Source organism: Copadichromis virginalis, linkage group LG15 (genome assembly GCF_057382275.1).
Source record: "Copadichromis virginalis isolate Kocher_CV1m ecotype Utaka linkage group LG15, C_Virginalis_male_GT1.1, whole genome shotgun sequence".
Taxonomy (NCBI): domain Eukaryota; kingdom Metazoa; phylum Chordata; class Actinopteri; order Cichliformes; family Cichlidae; genus Copadichromis; species Copadichromis virginalis.
In genome coordinates this window covers 8,356,194-8,361,971 of record NC_140632.1, presented here as the reverse complement: position 1 = coordinate 8,361,971, position 5,778 = coordinate 8,356,194, and the positions used below count along the sequence as shown (strand labels likewise).

The following is a 5,778-nucleotide window of genomic DNA, read 5'->3' as shown; positions in this document are numbered from 1 at the left end:
TCTTTCGCTCGTGTTACTGCACGCTCTCGGCTTGTTTTTGCTCAAGTATTTGCATAACCCCGCACACTTATTCCCGCACTACCAATAGAAAACTCTCCTTAGCCTTGGACCTCCTATCGTGACCTCTTATTGGACCAAAGTGTATCTCCACGTGCCCCTCCTAATGAATAATGCACACCCGAGTTTCTGATCTTTCTTTGATATGACTTCCAGCTGTAATCACAGACAAATATGATGTAGTGGTTTCAGCTGTGATTCCTAATATAAAGCAGGCTATAAAAAAATGCACCTGTATCAATAATGCTCAGTCACTCATAAAGGCACTGGATGCATGTGACAACAAGCAGTCCGGCCACCTGCTGTTTACTGAGTTTCCCATGCCCTTTTTCTTCGACTGCTTCAGTCACACCTGCCGCTCTTCACAGATGACAGAATGTGGCCTAACATGCCTGGGGAGCTCTGTTTGTGCTTGGCCTACTTTCACTGATATGTATTTAGATGGTCCGACCTATATGATCCAGTCTGACCTTTTTTTGAAACACATCATCTGATCCTCTTAGAAGTTTGCCAAAGGTGTGCACACATGCCTGCGCTCATAAGCTATGACAATATTTGAGTCAGCAAATACTGGACTTTTCATATCCTCTATTGAAAAGGGGGATATTTGTTATAAAGAATCTACCGTCTCATTTCCCGAGGTGCCTAATTTAACCAGTTATCTGATCATATAACCCCGGAATGTCAAACATAAGGCCAGAGAACCAGAAGCAGCCTTGTGAAGACTGCAATCTGTCTCAGGGGTGGCTTTGGTAAATATGATGGACAACATATATTTTGTACTTTTAAATGCCACATTCCAGACATTCAGACATTGTCACTCCCCAGTTAGTGCTTTCCACAAAATAACAGGAAAAACAGGATCTGTTTTGGTTCCTAGAAAGGTAGAATTATACAGCTATCATTTGCAATACAGCATAATACTTTTTTCCCCGTTTTTTGCACTTTAGACAGATTCATGGTTAGAGCCTGATCCGTGTCTCTGTGTATGCCTTATTTTAGTGAGTCAAAAATGCACAACAGTGGCATTACAGATTAAAAAGTTTACAGGTTTGCTGTTGTTGGTGTTCAGTACTGCCATCTTGTATTGGTAACTTGGGGTATGTCGGTCTGCTTTGAAAGAGTGATGTACATTTTTTCCAGTAAATTAACAGATAATTTCTGTTTTAAGATTGCAGGACAGTAAAGGCAATTACACATTTACTTATTTTATACTTACAATTCGAAACTAAACATTCATGCTAGCAGATTTTTTTGATTCACTACAGCACTATGCCTTTATTAAAAACTGAGATTTTGGATATGAAAAGTTCTGGCACAGGAAAATACATCATTACAACAAAAACAACCTGATGTTAACGTCTAAGTTCTTGGTCACTGTGTGGTTGCATTTCTAACAGCTCGGCAGCACTGAATCAGAAAAAGTGATGAAAAGCTGAAGAAGATGCTGCTATACCAAAACCAGTGAGGTAAATCTAAAATAAAAGTGACACTAAACACTAACTGTAAACTTTTGGGCTCCTGATACTTTTTAGAATTTAACAGGACACTTTGTGCACATCTAATCTCACCCGACCCTTTTGTCTTTGCGGTTACATCAGGTGATGGCCTTGGACCGAGGGTTGTGAGTTTTCTGGAGTTTGGTTTCTCTTCTGCTTGAGTTTGATGTTAATGGGCCTTTAGTTTTGATTCATTTTCATGTTAGTCATTTATGCTTGGTTCATTGTGTTTTGCTATCACTATGACTCCTGTTTTAATTTCATTCCTAAGTTGTTGGTAAATGGCCTGTATTTTGTATAGCGCTTTACTAGTCCCTAAGGACCCCGAAGCGCTTTACCCATTCACACACTGGTGATGGCAAGCTACATTGTAGCCACAGCCACCCTGGGGCGCACTGACAAAGGCACCACCGGGCCCTCTGACCACCACCAGTAGGCAACGGGTGAAGTGTCTTGCCCAAGGACACAACGACCGAGACTGTCCAAGCCGGGACTCGAACCGGCAACCTTCCGATTACAAGACAAACTGCCAACTCTTGAGCCACGATTGCCCCTATCTATCTCTCAGCAATAATCAGGAAGCACACCTATTGATAGTCTAAAGGCCAAAAGGTACATGTTGTTGTGTAAACATATTCAAATACTATTTGTATAATGTAGCATACAGAAGGTGTTATAGCAAAAGCACAAAATAAACAGAAGACTGACCCTTGTCTTAAATAGCTAAATGATAGATTGCATTATAATCTGTTTGTTTGTCTATTTAAGTCATGTAGTGTTGTAGTTGAATGGATAGCATGCATCCAATACTATTTTAAAGACTGGTCACATACTTTGACTTCGACAGTACTTTGACTGAAATCACTAAAAAGTGTTTTTTCATGCTACCTGATAAGTGAAGGGAAGAAAGAACAATATTACAGAAAAAAGTACAAGAAAGTGCAACCGTGTTTTAGATGCTTAAGAAAAGTTACTGAGTTAAGTTCTGCTACTTGAAGTTGATGCTATATTCAGTGACTAATGAGGGAGTGCGTACGAGCGTGCATCAATAATGTATAAAACACATCAATAATCTTTTGGAGGGTTAAACACGGACGCATGTGCACAAATTGTTTTGACTGCTCACTTGCACAAGAACATCTTCACACATCTTATCAACTGATTTAGAAATATGACATGTGATTTTGCCCAAAGTATCAACTTTCAGAGGCTGTAAACAACAGAGTAATGAAATGCGAAGGAGACAAACTGGAAACTTGGTTCAAAAACATTTGATTTTAATGCATCGTCCTAAAACGTCCTGGTTTCATTTGTCAGATGAATCCTCTGTTCTTGATTGATTTAATATATTATAAACAGGTCCTATTGAATTGATAGTTTTTTCTTTATTCTTCTTTTTTATGTTCTGTGTAAGGTGACCTTCAGTGTTCTGAAAGCTGCTTAAGATAAAATGTGTTAATATTATTATTAAATAAATACTGCCACTTTTCACACACCTCTTAGAGTTTATTAGTGTTACAATTACATTGTACATTGTACATACATTCCAACTGCTTCTGCTAACTCTACCTCTAAAATGCCTCAGCCATCAACTAAGAACACCAAATGTTTTGCTGTTGGCTGCTGTGTGTGTCGTGCTGTGACACCCACTGAATTTGAATCAAATGTAGAGTAGGGCCATTCTTTCCTTGTTGCTAGAGGGGCTTCATTAAATGTTACCAAGGGACACCTGGGGGCAGCACTGAGATCTTTGAGGATCCAAGGAAGATGTTGAAGATAGGATTTATTTATAAAGCCTTTATAAATATCATTGTAAATGTGAAAAAAAAACCCCCAAAAACATATACAACTCACATAGAAACTGGAAAACCACGGACCCGGCATCTGGCTTAAATACTCTTATGAACAGGGTGAGCAGGAGACAGATCATATCTGTCTATCACATGCATTCTATTCTCTCTGTATTTATAATGAATGTTGTATTATTACTCATGTTATTGTTAAACCTATTCAAGAAGATCCTGAAATAAAACTAAAAACAAATTAGTACAATTTGTGCCCTTTAACCCTAGAACACTATTGCTATAAATAGTAACACCATCACTAATGCCAGGTGATTTTTACCCGATATAATATACCTAACAAAAAGCACTTGGCGTCAAAATATATCAAAATATGACAACACATGACAAATTAGAGTGGTCTTCTTTTATTTTCAGCTGTGCCATGCTCCAAAAACAAATGCTCCAAAATTACTGAAAAATTAGGAATTCGAGAACAAAAAATTCCTGATCAAAAAATTAATGACACTGGAAAGTTGGTCTTTGGTCCACCCATTCCTGGGACATCTGAGACTTCTCTGGTGAAAGCACAGTTTCCTCGACATGCAAACAGCTGCAGGAGAGAGAAACAAAAAAAAAAATGCACTTTTTGGTGGGTAAAAATGAACATTTGCCTAAAATATTTTTTTCATCATATGAATTCCCTTGGAAATAACACTTTTGTGATATGTATTCATAACCACTGCAATAAATTAGGATAACGTGCAAATTCCAGGACCACTTTTACTTCCTTAATTCCTTACATGCAGTCAATACACGCAGGGTAGTAATGGTGTGGATACACTTCCTGTCCAAGACAGTCAGCACACCTCACTAAGGGACTACTGCTTTCTGCTGCCACTGGTCCTGCCTCAGCTGCAAGAGTGCCAGGGATAGGGATGTCGTGCACGCTAAAGATCAGGACGTGAAGTTTTATACACTAACACCATCACAGAGTGAAATCCACCCAAAACCTACTTTACCCTCCACCACTATTGCTGGGTGAAAATCACCCGAACACATGTTTGTAGGAAAAAGCGGGCTTTGGGGTAGGGAAACACCAACACCTTCGAATACGTCAAAGACAATGCTGAAGCTACCCAAGGACTCATGACACTCAGACAAATGCAACATATTGAAAATCATGTAAATATATCTTCTCAGGTGAAAATCACCCGGCGATAGTGTTCTAGGGCTAAGAAAGGTTATGGAAGGAAAATGGTGGACGTTCTGTTGGTTTGTTGGTTTATATTGAGTGGTGCAGTTGTATTCAGTCATATGACATTCTACACTCAACAAAAATATAAACGCAACACCTTTGTTACTGCTCCCATTCCCCATGGGATGGACGTAGAGACCTAAAATTCATTCCAGATACACAATATAACCATCCCTCCCAAACAGTGGTCACAAATCAGTCCAAATGTGTGGTAGTGGGCACATCTGCTATATTGAGATAATCCATCCCACCTCACAGGTGTGCCACATCAGGATGCTGATCTGACATCATGAGTAGTGCACAGGTGTACCTCAGACTGCCCACAACAAAAGGCCAGCGGAAATGTTTGACTTGTCACATCTTCACTGTCTTCCTCTCTAAACCGTCTCCTAAATCCTCTAGGAAGCAGATCCTCCTCTGCTTCTCCTGCATCCGGGTTGACTTCATAGTCAGCTTCAGCAGCAGCAAGGGCATTTTCATCTTGATGACCTTCATTGCGTTCTTCTTCATTGTTGCTGCTGTCAGCATTTTGATTATCACCATAATTGTGGTCATGTTCAATATCGCTGTTATTGTGGTCATTTTCAGCATCAGCGTTGTTGTCATCAATTTCAAAATGAACGTTGAAGAAAAATTCCAGATCGATGTGATCATCATTGTTGTTGTTGTGAAGCTGCAGCGGTCTTGCTGCTGAACGTGGTATAATGGCTATAAACAGATACACAGGACTTTCAATGAAGTTGTACCTCTCTACCCCGTCACCATCTTCAGCCGTTTCATGTGGTTGCTCTACGTGAAAGATCAGTTAACAAAGTCACAGCTGATCAAAATAAACTTCAACACTATATTACTTTTCTTTTGTGCAATAACAGATCAAGTTCTTATCCTCATTAGGCTGAGAATGGGCCCTATCTCCTTGTCCCATCATCTGAGATTTAAAGATACCACAAAGAAATAAGTTATTCAAGTTAAACAGTACATTTCCAAGCTCAAAAATCTCACTTTAAATATCTACCATCAGCTATCAATGTTACAGCATCGAAGTTAAGTGTAATTATAAAGCAGTTCCCCTAAACTCACCTTTTTTTTTTAAAGAAACTGCTCTATGAAAGGATCCTAGTTCAGCTGTGTGCGTATCTGCTTGTTGCTGAAGTGAAGAATAAGTTTCAGTTGCAACATTTAA

The 5,778-nt window shown here is 39.2% G+C and overlaps 1 long non-coding RNA gene across 2 annotated transcripts; it reads right to left on the bottom strand.

The window, feature by feature from the left end:
- Positions 1 to 3,749: 3,749 nt before the first annotated feature.
- On the bottom strand, positions 3,750 to 5,778 carry LOC146691729 (uncharacterized). Of its 2 annotated transcripts, none has more exons than XR_014915387.1 (3): positions 5,676 to 5,778; positions 4,906 to 5,523; positions 3,750 to 3,950 (listed from the first exon to the last, which is right to left on the bottom strand). It is a non-coding gene; the product is annotated as an uncharacterized LOC146691729 (long non-coding RNA). The 2 variants fall into 2 exon arrangements; XR_014915388.1 differs by having other exon boundaries at positions 4,906 to 5,384.